The sequence below is a fragment of the Athene noctua genome, chromosome 21 (assembly GCF_965140245.1).
Source record: "Athene noctua chromosome 21, bAthNoc1.hap1.1, whole genome shotgun sequence".
Classification (NCBI taxonomy): domain Eukaryota; kingdom Metazoa; phylum Chordata; class Aves; order Strigiformes; family Strigidae; genus Athene; species Athene noctua.
In genome coordinates, this window is record NC_134057.1 from 11,479,690 (window position 1) to 11,500,871 (window position 21,182).

Consider the following 21,182-nt stretch of genomic DNA (forward strand, 5'->3'; position numbering starts at 1 on the left):
GATATTTAGCTTCCAATCGAGGAGCTGATTACACAGAGGCTTAGTTCTTTAAACTCGACCTGAGGCGAAGCACTTGCCCTTTAAGGATGCACTGATGGAGTTTTCTGTTCCCCATCTGACAGCCTCGTGAAAGAACCCTCTGAGAAACCACTCAGTGGGAAGGTTGAGTCCCCTCTTGCCCCCGCTGGCAGCGCTCCTGGGCCACCCCTCGCCCGCGGAGGGGAGGGACGGGCTGGGCAGTTTCTCTGGGTTTCCATCGGGTCCATCCTGCCGCACAGTCACAGCTCCCGCAGCCCCGGGGACCTTGGGCCCACGGGGAGGCATCCGGGGGACGCGGTGCTGCGACGGTCCCGCGCTGCGCCTCCCCGCTGCCCAGGACCTACGGCGCTGCCGGGAGGACAAACCCCCGTAAGGCTCCCAGAGGGGAGAAGTAAAACTTGTGCACTTTGTGTTGACAAAACTCACCATCCGTTGTGGAACTTACCAGAGACCGGTACAGAGGGCAAAAGCCTAAAAAGCCTCCAAACTGGATTAGGCAAATTAATGAAGATTAGGCTCATCAGTGAGTAGGCAAACACGATGATGGAGATGCAAACTCTGGCTCAGTAAGGCTCAAAATTACCACCCGCCACAAGCTCAGAAGTTAAACTGGGGAAGGCTCTTTGTCATCTTGACCTTTTCCTAACCGTCTGGTACAAGACCAGACCTTGGGAGTGACTGCAAGGCCGTTCTTGTCACGCAGCGCTGGCAAAGGCTCCACGTCAAACCAACATCCGACTTCAGCCTTGGCCTGCAGAGCCCAGGGAATTCTGCAGCAGGCAACTAAGGAAAACAAATGTATTTTTAGCGCATTTAAATTCATGATATGGGGATCTGAAGCAGAAAATTGTGTGGGTGGGGATACACATACAGAAGACAGATATAGATGTAATCCCTGTTACAGATTTAACCACGCCACCACTGTCAACAGTAATATTAAGCCCTGATGAAATCACAGAATGCACCTCCATCGTGCCCAAAAGGAAACGTATTAGCACCTAAATGTCCTCACCTGCTTCCTCAATCTGGAACTAACAACACATTTTTTTTTCCTGCAGAGTGTTTTCGTAGAAAAGTGATGGAGAGCTCTTGTCAAAGTTAATAGCTGTCTGTTCCCCTGGCTGCATCCCCCGGGGATCTAAATCTCTAGGGTCTGCATCTCCAAGGAAGCAAAATGTCTCACTCCTCCTGAATTTCAATGAGTTTGAGCTCTTTATCCCCTCAAGAGTTTGAAAACCTCGCCTAATATGCCTCTATGCACACTCAGACATGCACCTAAACACAGCAACACTCTGGCAGAGTATTTTTTTCTGTCAGAAAACATGCTTTGATCAAAGCTAATGCAGCTCATGGAGCCAGGCTGATTCTGATTAATTTTCTCCTTGGGAAGAAAAGGGCCAGGAGGGGGTTTCAGAAGAGCAATATGTTCTGTCCCAACAGTTTTGGGAATGGAAGGATTCCTCTCTCTATGCAGAAGAAATTTTCTATTCTGTAGAATTTTAGCATATCAAGAAACATAAAAGAAGAATGAAATACACCCACCTGATCTGAACCAATTTGTTTCCCAGGGCATTCTGTTTGTTTAATGCTCAGTATGAAAGCAAATCTAGAAAGATCCAATATTTTCAGAACAAAATTTCTGGGTTTGGGTCACCGATTAGCAATATCTACCGGGGTTTGTCAGACAACCTGAATTTTTATAAAATAAAAGTTTAAATGTTGAAAGATGCTACGATAACTCAATGAATATTTTTGCAGACTTTTCCCCTTCTGACTGCAGCTTGGGCACATGCAGCATGGCTGTAACTGATGGTTTGTGCTTTGTGAGGCCCCCTGGGACACCCTGAGCCACGGAGGCTTCTTTTCCCCAGCACAAATCCACACCCCAAGCAGAAACCAGAATCTTCCAGGGCGCAGAAACCAGACACAAAACCAGCCAGATGCAAAGGCCAGCTCCTGCCCTCTTACCTCTCTGAGCCTTCAGCAATTTGGAAAAACCTGAGTCCCAATATATTTACTTTTCTTAGCCCTAAACCCCAGTTTAAGCTTAAGACCAAGAGTCATCCTTAACCAAGGATGGCTGACAAGAAATGGATTTCCACCAGTTGTTGAAGGTGGCTTTTTTCTGTTTGCACATCCCTGGATATGGGAATCATGGGCTTCACAAAGATTGCTGTTCTTGAGCCCAGTCCCAAAGCTCAACCCAAAATGTAGGTCAGACGAGAACTGGCAACAGACACCAACACTAAAATGGCACAGAAAATGCCACAAGACCACGGCCCCTCGCAGCAGTAGCAGTATGAGCCCAGGGTGTGCCCCGCTGGGGTGGGAGACGGGCTGCTGAGAGCTGGCAGCGAGCAAGTGCCCCGTGAGGCTGAGCAGAGAGGGCAGGGACTGAGCTGGCACAGGGATAAATTACCCTGGTCACACGGTGGGTGGCCCTTTCACCTCAGGGCAGTCACATTAGAGCTGCCTACCTGTGGACTGCCTGCTTGGAATATAAATGCGGGGCTTTCATGAGCTGCATTTCAATCAGTTTTCGGATGCTTACATGCATTTGCAGTTTAACAATAGAGAGAAAACTAAAATTAAAGAAGTAACAGAGATTAAATTAGATTCCACTGTCCTGCTTTGCTTTATATTAACTAGGTACAGTCTTCAGATTTTATGGCTACTTTCATCTGAGTTAACACCCCTCTGTTCTAGACTCTGGCCAGTATTGGTAAGTAATGAAGTTCACATTCCTATCACAACAGTTTTTCTCTCATGCTCACCCTCCAACTCTGGGCGCATATGACATTAAGAATTACCTTGGAGAGGAATATTCAGCATTTTGTGTGTGTGCGTTTGTGTGTGTAAATAAATTCAACACAAAAAGCGTGGCACACCTTATATAAACCTCAGCACGCGCAGAAAGAGGCCAGATCACCCTCTGGCCTTCCCTCTCCACGTGACAGGCTCAGTGGGAGTCACCATTCCGCAGGGTGATTCCCTCGATGCAACAGCCATGACGGAGAGAAGTGGAGCCTCAGCCATTTTCAAGGCTCTTCTCAAAACTATCCCTATTGTCACACCTTCGAAGGTGACAGGGAAGTTATTATTTAGCTTTGAAAGCAAAGGGAGCAGGGTGGAAGGAGAGAGGCACCCCACCAACCCTGGGCTGTTCCTTGCACGCGGAGGGGTCAGTTCACCAGCAGGTCCCACAGCGCGGTGTGAGAATTGTCCAAGCTGTTCCCAAACAACAGCACCAGGTAAAGTAAATGTACCAAACGCCCCAGCTGCTTGGATGCTCGCTCTCGCCCGGGACCTCGGGGGGGTCACAGTGCTCTTCGTCTCAACTCCCTGCTTATGGCTCTGCTGAAAGAAAGTTGAACGCACAGTTCCCCCCACATCCAAACGAGACACAGCACAACACTCCCACCTGCCCAAGCCACATCACTCCTCCCGCTAAAGAGATGATTTACACTGGGACATGCCATCACCCTCCACCAGCTGCCATCACTGGAGTGCAAATGCTGGTGAAAATCCAGGAACAAGTGCCGATGACCACTCCAGAGGACAGTTTTCAGCGATGAAGGATTTTACACAAGCTGCCTTTGCGCTCTCCTAGCACAGCACCGCAGCCTCTGCCTGGCTGCTGAGAGAAGCTGTGGGAGGCACTGGGGGCTCACGCGAACCTGCGCCGAGCTGACGGCGGGAGAGAGGAGCCCACAGCCCCTGCAGCCCCTCGGCTGTCCTCACCGTCAGTCACTGCCTCTGTTTTGAACCGCCAGCGGCAAGAGGGAAGCGGACTCACAATACCACTGCACGGTAGGAACAGCACAGGAGAAGCAGTCCCGCGTTCTTGAAGGTTAAATCTAATCAGAGACACGTTCTTGAGCCCTTGGCCATAAACACCAGACTCTGACCCTCCCTGTTGCCAGAACAAACAAGCCACCTCCTATGTAAGAGTTTATGCATCTCTCCACAGCCCACTCCTATTACTTCAGATATGCAAATTTGTTTAAATGACTCGGATTTTTTTATAGACCTACAAGATTCAAATGCAAGCCAACAAACACCTTTTTCTCTTTCACTCTGATATTCTGTTATTAATTGACTGAGTTTAACACTTCTACATCTGAAAGGAAAATGATCTCATTGTTACTGACTCATGGGGGTCTAAGTTCAGTTTTTCTTCTCTACCACAGACAGTCTATAAATAATCAGCCCAAGATCATTAAATTCACATTATAGTCATCAAAATGTGATCATTAATGATCTTGACCAGATCCATAAACCTCTCTCATCTCAGTAACAGAAAACTGAAAGCAATACTGAACTGTTTGGTTTGAGGCTTTGAAGAACATGAATTGTAGCTCAGCTGTCCGCACACCCCTATTTATATTGCAGCTCCACTGGGCAGGCAGGCTAAACCTCAGCGTACAGGAGAACGGTAAAACCCTGGATAGACTCACAGACCAGTTTGGGTTGGAAGTGACCTCTAAAGGTCATCTAGTCCCACTCCCCTGCCATGAGCAGGGGCGTCTTCAACTGGATCAGGGTGCTCAGAGCCCCGTCCAACCTGACCCAGAATGTTTCCAGGGATGGGGCGTCTACCAGTTCTCTGGGCAACCTGTGCCTGTGTTTCACCACCCTCTTCATTAAAAATGTCTTCCTTACATCTAGTCTGATAAAACACATACCATGAAGAAAACAGGGAGATACTCCCCACAAAACAGAATAAAAACATTCCCTGTTCATGGAAAGGGAACCCAAGATTCAGAGACGTGACTACAAACTTTATGTCAGCTTGAATGTCCTTGGAGTGTCCTAACCAGGGTAACAAGGACAGAAGCACCCAACGTGGCCGGTTGCTTTTGAAATTCCAGGCAAACAAATAATTAAAGCTTGAATGTAAACTGCAGTTTCGTCAGGCAAGATATATCATGTTATATTCCTCCTTTGACACAGAATATCTTGGCAAAAGTCATGCAACCAGAAGGCTTGATTTCCTTTCAAGAGCGAGGTTTTCTGGTACTTGGTTCCTTCCCAGTGTTGAAAGGCAATTTTTTTTGGTTTGATTTATTCATCATTTTTAAGAATTGCAGGCAGTTTTAGCCTGTATGTGATCTACTTTTCTCCCTTGTGTCTATAAATAAATTGGAGCACTTATAACTAACTCATAGGTTAAAATTAGCAACTTTTGTCTTGGGCTTTGACAAAGTAAATTATTAGGATCAGTACAAGATTTCCATTCATCATCAGTTTTTCTAATACGAAAATCAGCTTTTGACCTTAAACATTTTCATCTTCTTTCTTTGGAAAATGTTCATATTGCAGTAAACCCACATTCCGATATGAAATATTTTTGTTTTTTACATAAATATTGTGCTTAATATTATTACACAGAGAAACTAAAAATTTCTGTGGCAATGCAAACACGGATTCCCTCCAGGCCTTCCCAGGGAGAAAAACTGTTTTCCATTCTGCTGTACTGACTCTTACTGGTAGAACCGCCTGCTTCAGGCATTTGTGAGGGGTGGGTATGCTTGTTGTTGCAATGGAAGCGGAAGGGGAAAGAGAGAAGGGGGTAACTTCCTTGGGGATAATCAGGAAAGCCAGAGAAACCCAGACCAGAAACCCTCTCCCAGTCTCAGTCTCCTGTTCGTAGGGCACACGCTTCACTCGGCACATGCCCTCCCATCCCACAGCCCGCTCTCATATTTGATCCAGAGCAGAGCTCGTCTCCCTCATCCTCCGGGATGCAGCTTTTTCCTCTTGGTGAGCCCCTCCCGTGTTGCTCCTCTGACGAAGAACTGCCACAGCCTGGATCACCGGCCCAGCACAACTGCAGAAACCCCCAGGGCGAGGGCAGCGGTGCCCGAGGGCTGCGGAGGTGTCACACACACCAGCTCCCGCTCCACAGGCAGGCTGTCCCCACCCAGGCACCCCTGGCTCTTATCAGCACCCAGCCCAGCTCTTCACAAGCCGGGGAAGCCTCGTGCTGCCAGACACTGATAAAGGATTACTGAATGAATTAACAGAAAGAAAATACGTTCCTGAATAACCATAACTCTTCCGTCCCCAACTGCTTCGGCGATGCTGAGCGTGGGATATGTCCTCACAGCTCTAGAGAGATGCAACACCCTCATGCTAAGTTTTAAATTTCTTTCAGGTTATCTTCTTGTATCCCATATACACCTGACATTCAAAGCAATAGATACAGCAAGAAACTTCTTGTGTTTTCCAATGCAAGGCTCTCCGAGGGCAGGTGCCCAATCCTATCCACACACAGCCTCACGCCCGAGGAAACACACTTTGCCATCATGGCCAAATCTGAGGGCAAGAGCTCTTTAAAACAATGAACCCAAACTGGCAGTCTACCCGCAGTGAAAACATTCACCTGTGTTCACTCCCACTGCCACGAGAAGCCAGAAGGAAGGCAGAAGCCTCGTTCAGTGACTGCTAGCAAGGGTTTGTCATGAGGTTGCAAGACAGACCGCGAAGGAGGAAACAGTCACTTTATTGTCCAAGCACGCACAGACCGAGACCAGGTTATGGAGGGGCGTATTGTTTTGTAAGGCACAAAATAATGTCAGATATTGCTGTCCCTAACTCCTTAAATGGCCTAATATAGTTGAGTCAGACTGGAATCTTCTCTTGCTAGAGCATTTTAAATGCCAAACTCCATGCATATATCTAAATAAAACCAATTTTTGTTCTCTGTGGGCCCCCGTTTACTGGACTTTGGATAGAGTTTCTGCTCGGCACAAACTGAGAAATGACTCACTGTACTGCATCAGGAACCAATAAAAGTTACACAGGTAGAGAGCAAACACAAGGTAATGGCCTAGGAACACAAAGCACCCAGGGCTCCTCAGGACAAAGTGGTCTTAACTAACACTCCTCTGTGTGGGCTGACAGCCCTGCTATCCTGCACACCACAACACAGTTAATGCCACGCTACAGTTTTATACGACGCTGTCCTGAGGGAACCACGGCCGTGATGTCTGTGTCTCCAAAGGAATTACGAAATGACAATGGGAAGAAAACAGAGGGAGAGCAGACACCAAACATCCAACAGTTTTAGCATTGCCACAGTGACTTTCAAACAGATGTCAAAATGCCTCCCAACAAACTGCACTGGTGGTTTGTTCTTTTGGGTTTTTTTTGTTTTTTTTTTTCTAGATAGGCAAAGAGACAGTGCTTTCATCCCCTCAGAAAAAACACTAGTCTGCAAAACAAAAATGTCAGAGCACTTTCCTGCATGATTTATCATAAGTTATTATCATTCACCGTGGGTGGCACAGAGAAGGTCTGGGGAATTCCTGAGAAAAAAGAGTAACTCTCCCAGTGCTTCATCTCAGATACGGCTCCTCCTGGTTGTAGTCTGCCAGAGAGTGTTTTATAGTGTTTGCAAAAAAGGCACTGCAGGTAACTGGGGAAAGGAGAACATTTGCCACAGCTGCTATGTAATTAAAGTTCCTGCTAAGACATTTTACTAGCTCAGAGGCTTTTAAAGACCACTGCAAAATCCATTTACAATTCAGTAACCTTGCTTCTCTGAAAGCTACATATCCCTCTTCTCATTTTGTTTTGAGGGGGATGGAAAAAGAACAAATAGTCCCGAGAATATCCAGATATATTTAGATACCTGCATTCACTGGGCAGCATGATCTCTGATGGATGCGGTGCCACGGATCCTGACACAGGTCTGTGGGAGGGAAGGATGCCATTTACCAGCAGACAGACAGCCCAATGTAATTTATGGAAGAACTAGTGCTGTTCATTGTTTTGCCTGTAAAAACTGTACATATAACTCAGAGCTGGGGTGTGAATAAGGAGTGAATCAAAATTTTATAGTTTACTTGGCGCGGCTGAGAAAAATAACAAGACTTGTGAAGGCAGAGCAAGGACTCGCTCGTGTTCTCCCGTAACTGGGGGCTGGCACACGAGCACGGCCAGCGCTGTACAGGTGCTGCTTACAAGGCAGTGATGTGACCTGTTGAACCAGGGTGTGTATGAAAATTAAACATGCTCCTTTCACTGCCGTGGACAACCACACTCAGCTCTTCAGTACAGGAGGGGCAGGACTGACCCCAGGTGAGCTGGAGCCCTCGCTCCAGACCAGCTCCAGGCCACAGGGGCTGCGCACCCCCGGGGTTTGACTCAGGTAAGTCCCAGGCACGTGGTTGCAGATGGATCTTCCTATTACCTCTCTTGCTGAGAACGCAGGCGTGTGCCTCGACCGTTCTTAGAAGGGAATCCCACAGCTCAGCAACTCTCAGCCTGAACGAAGTGCTGAGGTATTGAACTTGTTGGGATCTGGGAGATCCAAGTGGCCGAGGCCCACGCCAGCCTTTGCCTTCAACAAGAGGAAATCCGAGCATCCAGGCAGCCTTACATCAGAGCTTGTCCTTAACCTAGAAAGCAAGGTATATTTCAGCAAATTTTCTATCTATAACAAAAGGCCTAAATGAACTGAACACTTACTGGGTTCAGTTCTGGGCCCCTCACCCCAAAAAGGCCATTGAATGACTCGAGCGTGGCCAGAGAAGGGCAACGGAGCTGGGGCAGGGTCTGGAGCACAGGTCTGCTGGGGAGCGGCTGGGGGAACTGGGGGGGTTCAGTCTGGAGAAGAGGAGGCTGAGGGGAGACCTCCTGGCCCTCTGCAACTCCCTGCCAGGAGGGGGCAGAGAGGGGGGATGAGTCTCTGGAGCCAAGGCCCCAGCGCCAGGCCCCGAGGGAATGGCCTCAAGCTGCCCAGGGCAGGGTCAGGCTGGCTCTGAGGAAGGATTTCTGTGCAGAAGGGGCTGTTGGGCGTTGGAATGGGCTGCCCAGGGCAGGGGGGAGTCCCCGGGATCCCTGGAGGGGTTGAAGAGTCGGGTCGATTTAGTGCTTAAGGATCTGCTGTAGGTGGGAACCGTCAGTGCTGGGTTAACGGTCGGACTGGATGATCTTCAAGGTCTTTTCCAACCTCGATGATTTTGTGATTCTGTAAAAACTCAGCTTTGAAGTAATTTGCTTTACCTCAGAAACACATGGCACTACCACTCTATTCCCACATACACTTTTCAGCGACGATCTAGCATTTTTCTTGCGGGAAGCAGTCCTGTACACACGTTGGTTCCCAAAACAAGCAGCTGAACGTGGCTAGAGCCCAGGGGTTGGCTCTTCATGCTTTCTAGCTCTGCTACGAGCACTGTGCTCTCACTGTCTCCTCCCACACATTCAGGTACTTTATCTCAAAGTACTACTCTTATTTGAATGATTTGGCCAACAACCTGTCAATAAAAGAAATCAATAGAACTATACAGCAAGAATCTCAACAATGGATGTTAATTTGAGAAATGTGTCAAGTATCTGGGAACAGACTTCCACATCTGGTAGCGGAGATTACACGATCCAAAGTTATGGCAGCAAAGGCTGAAATACAAGTTAAATGACAGAAAAATCCCTACTCAGGTTGTGACTTTAAGATGATTACATGGTGCCCTGAAACAGAGATGCTCAGATCTGTAACTGAGACTGTCCTTGTGACTGGCGGAAAGCCGGTGGTTATGAGGCCGGTGTGTTTACTCAGCGCCGAGGCGCACGGGGGATGGCTCCGCCACAGACGTGTGCCCCTCCCCTGGCACCTTGTCCTGGCTTTATGCTGCAAAGCATCACATATTCATAACACTGCCATACATATGCATGACCTATCCCCGCCTCATATTATAATGAGCCTGAAAGTCATTTTCATATGTCCCACCCCGGTCTCCTCCCAGTCGCGTCTGCGCACTGTGTCCCGGTGCTTGTGGGCTGGGGTCGCAGAGATGAAGTAGCTCCTCTTCCTCACTGTTGAGCTTTGTACCTCGGTTCCTCGCGCAGTCTCTGTAGCCTCCTGGGCTCAGGCCGGACCATGGGGTTGGGTTTGACCAGTTTTTAGGGCTTTCTTCCTATTCCATCAGGAAGCGTTCCCTCACAGCTTCCATTAACCAAGGTTTCTACGTTGGTCTGCTCTCTGGCCCATCGACTATCATCTATTATCCTATTTAATCTTAGTTATCTTTTACCTAACGGGCCTCTAGCCCCTAGCCTGATCTCTAAGTCTTTCATCTTTATCTCTAAACTAAGTTATATCTTCACTGCTTGAGTGCCTAATTTCTATATCCCATTTTAATTTCCTAGCTCCTCATCTCACTTGGTACAAAAATAATGTCTGGAAACAACAAATGCAGAGCAGCACCATTTTATACCATGACTTTTTGACAATGTTCACTCCAGTCAGTCTCGTGGACTGAAATTCCATGGAGACAAATTAAAGTAGTTCAGCACAAGGAAAAAAAGTTGAGGAAATTCAAAGAGCAGAATAATTTCTCTGGGATAAGATCCCACACAGACCAAGAATGGGTGGGGGACCATCACGTCAAGAGACAGAAGAGGACTTTTCTAGTCAGTGGGAACAACCAACAAGGAAGACTTGGCATCAAAAACGGTAAAATCATGTGTAGGACCAGAAGAAAGCATGGAAAGAAAGTTGGGGAAGGAAGCAGAGATAAAGTTTTGTTCAATAGCCAGGAAAAGGTGTAAAGCACACTTTATTTATAAAATTTCAAAGAAAAGGTTGGCTTGACTTCTCAGACTGAAGGATCTGTTTTCAAAACGGTTCAGTCTTGACTTAAATTGGTGGAAATCCAGGGGAGTTCGTTTCAAAGATCATCAAAGGTGGAGCTTATGAGGTTAAGGTCAACCATGCACATAAACTTTACGAGATGTGACTTCAGCTCAGATTTTCTTTTAATCTCGCTTTTCATCAACGACTCACCTGAAGATTCTTGCAGGAGAAAGCAGCAGCCTTGGTAGATATTTAACTAAGTCAAATGACAATGCTGAATTGTTTAACCTTGGTACATTCAAACAACCTCAAGATAAGAGCCCAGTGACAATTGCCATCATTTATTGTCTCCCAAGTAATTAAAAGTTAACAACTGGAAAGCTAATGAGTTGAAAAGAGCACTTCAAAGAGGGACTTGCAGACACTGCTGCATTATCTCATCTCATTCAGGATCTTGTTGTCAACCATCTCACTGTTTCTCTGATAGCATTTGTAAACAGATGGACTTGTTCACACTTTTTCTGTATGAAAACATCTTTCTTCCCAGGCATATTGATCTCCTGGGGAAAATTCTGGAATGCAAATAGGTTTTAGCACTGCTCAGTGAACGTGCCACACAGCTGGCACTGACTGTGACACAGGGCTCTGCAACAAAGCAAAGAGCAAGTTCTGCTTTGAGAACCCACCTGGGAGGGGCAGCACTTCCCAGCACACTTCTTCCAGCTTTGGGAGCCAGTTTTAAGAGCGTGCTGCAGAGACCGGGCAAACTGTCCTGGGTGCAGGCTAACTGGACGGTGCCTCAGGAATTCCTCTTCTTCCCACCGAGGTCGGGATCAGTGCTGATGGCCAAACATCCCAGAACCCAGCAGAAAACCACTCTTCTTCACTGACCTAATTTCTAGGGGCGACCTTGCCTGCCAGGTGAGGGGAACTGCTGCTCTTTAGCCTCTGAACAGAGTTGCCGTTAACCAGGACACGTTAGCCGGTGCCACTGCACTACACCTATCACAAATGTGTGTGCACAGTAACACAGCTAGGAGACTGCACCAGTGCCCAGCGGGCAGTTAATCACAACCGTCCATCGAGCAGGCGTTTGTGTGTGCGCTGAGCTTTCACATGCTTAGGCCCGAATGCCTCCTACACAAGGTGAAATCACCGCCTGAGAGCCCCTGTGCTCTACTGCAGCTGGGACTGACCGGCTCTTGAACTAACATCCTGGATGCAGCTTGAGTCTTGGCAGAAAACTGGGCTCGGTATGAGAGCTTCTTGTGGCTGCAGAGGTTCTTGTGATTGTGTCAGGCTGCAGAGGACAGACGACTCTTCAGCTGAGGATCTCTCAGGCACCGTAGTGACCTGATTTCTCTGATAACGCTTTCAGAGGCTGACCAGATGGCACTGTGAACATAAGGTGCTTATCCTACAGCAAATCTCTGGCCTTAGCCACTCCCTCGTGGAGCATCAGCCCGAAAATGTGGAATTAAATCCCTCTCACCTGAAGGTACTCACAGTCAGCGCATCTGAACCATGCAAACAAATGCTGGCACGAAGGCTGGATGATGACTTGGACAAATCCATATCCAGACACCCAACTTTTTCAGCAGACTTCCACCACTGACACATTGAAAACAGAAATAATTTTTAGGAATTCCTTCTGTGCTGATACCCCTGCTCTGAGATCAAAAGACAAAGCATGACGAGAGAGCTTCGTGTTCAGAAACGATGTAGGTCATCCAGTGGCTGCCATAAGTGTTATCATGCTGAAGGGCTACTGGGAACCACAGACATAGGGGCACTGGGATCAACCCCCCTGCTCATGTCGTTTAATGTAGGTCTAGGGAGCTCCCTTTGCTCCCCACCCGCAATTTAAAAAAAAATACTTGATGAGTCCTGCAGAGAAATTAACTTTGATGAAGACAACTGCTCACATCTAGGAAGAACTGACTGATCTGAGGCAAAAAGAGACTGATGTGTAAGGGGGTTTTCCCCTCACCTTCAGCCTACAAGAGGAGAAAGTCATCGCTGAGCTTTAGACAAATTCTTCCCAGAACAAACTTCAGTAAAAAGTGTGTATGAACCCAATCTGCATTCGCCATCTGAAAATGCTTTGCTAAAGCTATTCATGAGGGAGTAGTTAGCCACAACATCAGACAAGACAGCATCAGACAACAGCTCTCCAGACTCGATCCAATGAACACTGAAGTCGCCAGGAATCTTCCACTCAGTTTTGGTAAGAGTTACTTCATCAGAATATATAAAGCTACAACAGGCAGTATGTATCTCTCTGCTTTATGTTTTCCTTGAGTATATTATTTGAAATGATATTGTCCATGCAGAATTTTAGTTTTCCTTGGCAAATGTAACCACAAGAGATTGCCTCGGTAGACCATGGTTTGGATAAACATAACTTGTCCAGAGCTAATTCTGCAACTCTACCCAGGCCCTTGCATCAGTTGTGGGCCACACAGTCTAGAGGGCTGAAAAGCCAACAGCAGAAGCCCCCATTACACCTTTTGGGACAATATTTTGTGTGTAGAATACATCGTTTTATTTCTTCTACTATCCACTTTGAAAGATGAGATCCCCAAACCTACCTCTGCCCCCACACGCTCTGTCAGCAGGGATGATTTCTCCTGTGCGCCTGACAATTCACAGTCACAGTGCCAAATAAGACAGAGTGATTTGGTGTAAGCTGGTGGTATTAAACTCTAAACAAAGTGAGGGGCCGCCTGGCTCACTTAGCTGACAAGGTCAGACCAGGATCCAACATCTGTTCTGGCAGTTACAGAGATACTTCAGAAACACCTTTACTGAAACTCGAAGGCTGTGCAATCTTCATGCTTGACAGCCAAATGCACACAAAACCACAAGACACAAACAAATGCATTTGTCAGCTTGGACAAGCTAAATTTACTACTTTATATAAGCATCCAGCCTGTGTACTTTGAAAAGCCACTGAGCAAATATGTTTCTCCTCAGGTAATGCCAAACAAATATACAGAGAAATGAAAGGAAAACAAAAGGAAGAACAGATGCCTGTAAGTGAAGTCGTAATCAGATGGTAGCTCGGTTCTACCAGATGAGGAAAACGGCCTGGTACATAACAGTCAAACTCTGTTGACAAATCACCTTCCGAGGCTGACACACGACATCCCGACACCTCTAGACAAGGCAAAAAAGCATGTTTGGGCAGCAGTCACAGTTCATGCTGAAATACTCAGGGATTCCTGCTTTAGTCTGTTCAGTCAAGACCAAGACCTCACACAAGTAACATTTTTAATTTGAGTAGCCCACCACCTTAGGTTGAGGCCAGTTTGGGAAACTAAGTGAGTAAAAATACTCCAGTGCACTGGATGATGTCCCTGCATCCCTCCAGAGACCCAGAGCGTTTCTCCAATTGAGCAAACAGTCTTCGGGGCTTATGTTTCTGCTGTCAGAGAGAACATGTCACCTGCAGCAGGACTGGAGAATGTGGAGCACACTGGTTCGAGGTTGTGGAGCAAAGAAAAAAACCACACAGCATTTTTCAGATGCAAAAGAAATGGGCTTAAACTCACATTAGAGAACGGAATCTTCGTACCTGTTAGCAAGACTTTATACAGAGCTGTAAACACACGTGGCCATATTTTACAGCGTAAAACTCTGCTGCAAACACATTTAATACCAAAAATGCTTTTTACATTTACTTGTCATTTGCATTCGACAGATTCCTTCTGCGAACTTCAAAAGACAAAATAAAAATAAAATGTTTGCCCAGTGATCAGCAGCAGAACAATCAACCACAGATCCTTCACCAACCTTCTGCCTCAGATCTTGTGAGAAGGACTGGCAGCTCCTTTATTCTCAATATAAAAATGCTATGCATGGTAAGCTCTTCAAAAATAAGAAGCTAAGAGTCAGATCTATCTAATCTCAAAACCAAAAATAAAATAAAATAATAACAAGCACGCACAAGAGTCAGAAATAGGTTCAATTGCTCAGTACAATAGAAACACTGCCAGTAAGAGAGCATGGCCACACACAAGTGCCCCAAAACTTGACCCCTGGAAATGCATTTGCCTGTGTGAGCTACAACAGGCCTCGACTGTCCCATTCAACCCCCGCAAATTCTGAAGGGAGACCATTTCTATCATACAATGTTATGTAAAGGAAAACAGCAGTGCTGTGAGTACTGAGGGAAAAACTGCTATTTGCAATCTGCAGTTTGCCCAACAGCAGAAAAGATTTCTGCTCCTCTTCATATTCACTAGAAGGAAAATCAAATTTATGAACGTCCAATAATTCTGGTTTAAGGGGGCACCCCAGGCAGAGAACTGGCAGCATACGCGGGGGACGGTCAGAGGAGGACAGGAGATACTGGAGCGAAGAACCCAGTCACTGCTAACGACATCAGCAGAGGGTGCTTCAGTTTCACTGTTATCCAGCCCTTTGGTATTATTCTTGGCCTTTATTTCAAGCTCCAGTGAGTTTTATTTATTAAGGTGGACACACAGCTCAGGTGTCTTAAAAGAACAGCTGCCTTCTGGCTTCAGAAAGAAGAGATTTAATGTGATTAGCTTTAACACCCTTTCAGTAGGCTGTTTAATAACCACCTGATGACATTCTGGGAAGTTAAAGAACAGTTCCTTTGCTTTTAAAGCCAGATTTAAACCCCTAGAGGAGATATTGCAAAGTTTAGCACTGTACTTGAATCTGGTCCTTTACCACTATTTTAACAACCCTGCTTATCTAGTTCCTCAGCTCTTTCTAAACGATGAGCTCTTTCTCACTCGCTAGAAATTCACTTCCAAGTGGATTTCAAGCACTGAGAACAAAGGCTGCGGGAAAAATCATCATGTGCTTAGCTACAAAGAAAACTATTTTATAAATCATTCACAGAAAAGATTAAATATGCATACACACTCATAACTAGAAACAATAACATCAGCCTTTTCCCACCTTTTAGGCAGTCCAAAAATGCAAACCGAGTGATTCAGCCGGCCCTTCAGCCAGCTCTCCTCTTTCTCTCATATGAGGAGCTAAATCCCCGTTTGGAGCAGAGGAATATGGAACTGCCACAGTCCAGTGGCAGCCAGACAGCTTTGCCCGACTCTTTAGTTGCCAGGCTAACGTTAACAAGATGAAGGAGCCTGAGTGAATGCACAAGCAGTACTGACTGAAGCCTTTCCCAAACCAAAAATAAAGTAATATAGAGTCATGTCCTATCTGTGACAGGAGGGCCCTCAAGCAAGTAAAGCGCTGGCAGGCAGATGCTTTTCACCCTGCTCACAGTCTGCTCATTTTAACTGTGGAAGGGGTCCAGAAGCCATCAGATGGGCTCGCTGAGGACAAGGCTTGCAGTGTTTCCTTATTTCCATCTGAGTCATTTTGAAATTTATACCTGTAAAACAAAGATAGAAGGAAGAGAAAACGGAGATGTTTAATTGGGAGTGTGAAGAATGGCACAAAACTTTAATATCTGAAGCTGAGCCATGTTTGTATGGGCAAGCTTAGACTATCAGTGGTCTGAAAATAAAAAGGAATGTGATGGCAGGTTGGTTTGTTGTTTTTTTTTTTTTTTTTCCCCTTCATTAGATTGCAAGAGATCACTCATTCCCAGCAGCTTTTCCCCCCTGTACCAAGGGTACACAATCACCCAAAGTATGATTGCTGCTGCTGAAAGTTTCCCCAGTCAGATGAAGGGCTTCACAGACACAGGGGCAGTACTCTCGTTCTCTCTCTAGAACCCGAGTCCCACAATCAACACATTACACAGTATCTGCCCCTTACTACCATCACATTCACCATCTTTCCTGGGAAGAAGCCACAGGCTGACATTAGCTTGAAATATTTGCTTTCTGGGGCAGTAATTGTTTCTGATGGAAGAACAAAGTTCTAGAAAATCAGTGGGTTTGCTTCAAAAGTAGCCAGTATGGTTAAATTATCCCCTCCTTAAGCTGCACTGAGCCTTCAAGTGGCTTTTGCAGCTTCCCCACGGCAGATGCCCAGCCCAGAGAACAGTGCAGAGAAGCACTGAGTGTGTGCTGTGCCCGCAGTGTACAAAGCCAGCGCCATTCCCCTAGGAAGGACAGCAACACGGAAGAACAAATCCCACAGAAAGCTCAGAACGACGACACAAAGCCAAGCCAACATTGTACAGCTCCAGAGCAGAACTGCAACCGAAACAAAACGCTGCGTTTAGCTCTGGGCACTCGCTGCATCAGGTCTGAGCTTTTGCATCTGCAGCAGAGTCAGCGGGACGCAGAGCAAGGCTCGTCACACCAGCAGGTCTGCACCAGCCACCAGCATCCAGGGGCACCCCCTGCAGAACCAAACAGCAGTGCCTGACCTAAAAAAAGGGGTGTTGGGACTAGATGGTCTTTAAGGTCCCTTCCAGCCCAAACCAGTCTGCGATTCTGTGATTCTTGAGTCTGCAACAGAGGAAGGTGTTTCATAATTCCTTTGTAAATCTTTGTGGTGAATTTACAGGTTTTACTGCAGTGCTCTCTCAGTGCTTCCCTCTCCCCCCCAGCACAGTGCCTTCCATTCTCTGTGAGCCACTGTACTCCACCCATGGGAAACAGCAGCCTGCTTTCAAAGGAACATTCTCCTCGGAAGAGTTTTTTATCAGAGAGATTTCATGCCCGTCGCATGAATAAAGCCTGAAACGCCTGCTATTTTGTCAGATAGCTGAAGGTACCTCAGATTGAAAAGTAATAGCTATGCTCATCGTGTGAAATCTCATTACTTTGGAAAGGTTATAGATTGAGCCACTCAGGCCAAGAGTGGCAAGAGCCACCTCTGTGTTCATCACTGCTTTCTGTAATCCTTCGGGATGGGCTGGGAGCCCACTACTGTTGCTGTGGACAGTTTATAGCTGCAGCCCTCGGTTGCTATTTACAAGTTAAATCAGAAATAAGCCCCTGATCCACAGGCATAAACCTGCAACGTGTTCACGGCCCCTGACACCAATGGGACTGCCTATAAAACAGAGCCCACGGTTCAGCAGTGGGATACTGGAGGGGAAAGAAAGGCACCAGCTAAAGGAAAACCGCAGAGGAACACAAGGATTTCCACCGAGGTTACCTAAATACAAAAAGAAATAAAGCCTTTAAAGTACTTTATCAGCTGGAATCAGCTCACTGGGAACTTGAAATTAGTAATTTTATGATTAAAAGATTAGAAGAGGGTAAATAAGTAAATAGGAAATAGACTATTTTAGACCAAATTCTGTACCTTTAATGAAAGCTATCAGCTAGCCATTTTAATGAATTTAGAAACTTTAAGACATCAAATGTCGTTATTCTAAAGAGCATATCTAATCTTCTTATCTTAGACTTGTTCATGGTTTAGCTCTTTTTACTGGGGTCTCACTGAAACCAGGGATACTATGGACATACAGAAAGAAGTAAATTGAGTGGTTTGGGGCTAGTGATGGTGCTGAATCATCATAGCAAGGATATATCAAAGTGGACAAGACTGCCAAAACTATCATTTATACAGTGAGAGCACTGATATGATGGCAGAAATTCCAATAACGGCTTTAAAAAAACTCTGATTCTTTCTGCAGGAAATCATTCTTTTGCTATCAAAAGTAGCTCTAACTAGAACTAGAAAACTAGATTTAATTCTTCCATTGTCCATCTGAACAAGAAGCTAAGTTAACTCCCAGCAGCTGACTTACTCCCTCCTGGCATGATCTTGTTTCAGAGCCAAGCAAATGAAGCTGGTTGAAGCCTTGTGCAGGTACACGGGGTATTTTAAGTAAACAAAACGGCACACAGGCAGGAAACACTGAGCTTGTAGCTGGAAGTATTTTCATCTGACTACCAGCTCACAGTTAGGCACCAGCCCGTCAGAAAAGATAAAGAAAAAAAGTAATGAAGATTGGTTTTCTGAAAGGACAGCTGTACCGTTGTAAGCTCCTATCCAGAATGCCGCTACTTCAAAAAGCAACACAATGCTTGGCCCTCACTTTGAAGGCCACTGCATTACCCCTTAGAATAAATGGTCCCAAGAGAGCACAGGGTAGCTGTCCCCTTCCACTTGCTCTAGGCAGGGAACACATCAGCTAGAAAAGGCTGCTAAATACTTCAACGCAAGTACTCCTGCGCAGCCTGTAGACACCCACGTTTAGAACAAATTCCATCTCAAGTAATTCTTGTTCCTGGTAGGGCTGCGGGTTCAAAATCTGAACTTTTTGAAATTTACAGAATCACACTTTGGTTGATTCCTCAAAACATGGAGATGGGTGCAGCCCCAGAGAGACAGTGCCGGAATCCAGCAAGGCAGAGCTACCCTAAAACTTCACTTGTGCAGCCTCTGCTCTTACCAGCGAGGAGCTCTGCGGTGGTACTCTTCTTCCTGCCCTTGGGGTAAGCAGGAACCAGTATGAACACTTTATGCTTTGATTAGACTAGATCGTATTTCTCCTGATTGTTTTACACAGTGAGCGTTAAATGGATTCTCTACTACACTCACTTCTGCCCAACCCAAACACGCCCTAACGCGACTGAGAAAAGAGAACAATTTCTCAGCGGTGCAATGAGAATACTACCTGCGTGGCAAATGCTGTGAGGTCTGCAGATGAAACAACCTCTAAGTGCTGTGACTTACCTATAATGATTACCTAATTAACGTAATGAAACCTTAAATCTCATTACCTTTATGCACCTTTTTGTGGAGTTTGGGCAGATTTAAGCAGCACACTTTCTTCACCTTCCGACCTAAGGGCGAAAAATAATACATTACCAGTGGAGACAGATAATGCAAACAGCTGAACATACACAGCAATGGGTTAGAGCCCCCAGAAATTCTGATTATTGTATTTACCACTGAAATCCTTGTACAGAGAGATCTGTGAAACGCAGGGTCACCGTGACTGATTTTTACATCTGTGCATGGCTTTTTCTGTAGCACAGAACAGGAATTAATTTGTTCTTTTCCATCATTACTAGCAGATATGCCAGATAGATTGCAAAGCTTTTTACCCTTTGAAATGTCACATGTTGGCAGAAAATACAGGCAGCAAACTCCAGCAGTCAACCTAAGAGAGAGACTCTGCACTCTCTTTATAGTTCTGTCACTTAATGAAAATATAAAAGATTACGAACTTGAAAAAAAGAGTATCTCTCTGTCCATATGCACAGGAGTGTAGGATAAATTGCTTTGGATGGGCAAAACCATTTAACTATTCCCTCCCCAACAGACCTACGTAAGAGCTGTTGATTGCACTTGACACATTATGTGCTGGACACATCAGAGGGAGGAGAAATCAACCACGGTGGGTCCCCAGGATTTATAACATCAAACATCAAATCTGAACGGGTAACCAAAAGTTACACCTTTCAATTCTAAAATCCTACTAAACTGTCTCCCTGCAAACCCAGAATGACTTCTCCATAGACAGATGGAAAAACCTCTGTTTTTAAGATCTAAACTGCTCTGTGAATTTGTGCACTTCGGAATACTGCAAAAGAGTAACTGGGTGCCACAAGGCAATACAGTAATTAAAGTGCATCAGTGGTAAAAAAAAAAAAAAAAAAGTCAAGCCTGATTGAACGGCAGAAGAGCTACTTTTCCCTGTTTCACTACTGTATAAAGAACTTCTCCATTTACTGCAGTTCTGGTGACCTCACAGTTTCATAGTCCCTTGCTCCATAATGGTAAAAACTTTTCCCACTCATGTGTTTCTCAGTATCCAGAAAATATATTATTTCTATATTGGCAGACTGTTATCTACTGGAAAAACAGAACAGGAGGTTTTTTCAGAGGAGCGGGTTTCAGGACATTCAGGACACAGACTAAGGTAAAAATTAATCATGTTGTAGTACATGCAACAGGAAGTAAGAGAGAGGGAACACTGCTGTACAAACTCAAGCATCGATATGCAAATGCATTCGGCAGTCTAAGTCCTTTCCTACATTCATTCTTTCCTTTCTAATTGCCAAGCTCTGTTTGTTTTCTTTAATTAAAATCAACACGGAGATTAAGCAAAGAATAGGAAAAAAAAAAAAAGAGGCAATTGTGTTAGAATATACTGTACCTTCTGCAGTAAAGGCATCGACACATAAAAGACAGACAAACAAAAAGCCACACAGTGCCAGGAGCTTCATCCTTCCAACTAGTCACGGGACGTCTTCAAGGAGGCTGAAGCAGCATTCAGGTCTGCCTCCAGTGCAACCTTACCTTTTTATAAGGTAAATCAAAAGGAATGCTCTCTTCAGAATGGGCGGAGATCTGGCCTTTGTATTGCACTTCAAGGGATGGAAAGGAACAGCCCTTCCTATTACAAGAAGCAGTTTACTCAAAACCAGTCAGCTGCGTCAGAGAGTGTCCTGCCAGCTGCAGAGGAGTACCTGGCTTTGAGCATCAGAATATACCGGGATGCTCTGCTGCAGACTGTTCGTCCTGTGGCTCACAGAAGCCTCCCTGGGTGATCCTGTGTGCTCCTTGGAGAGGCAGAGAGCACAGCTGAAATGAAACTGTGTGGACACTGACCTGGAACTGAAAGGCAAACCAAACCCAGAGTGTTTAAATCAAAGCAACTGCCAATGCGTCGTTAACATAATTAACAAGACAGCTG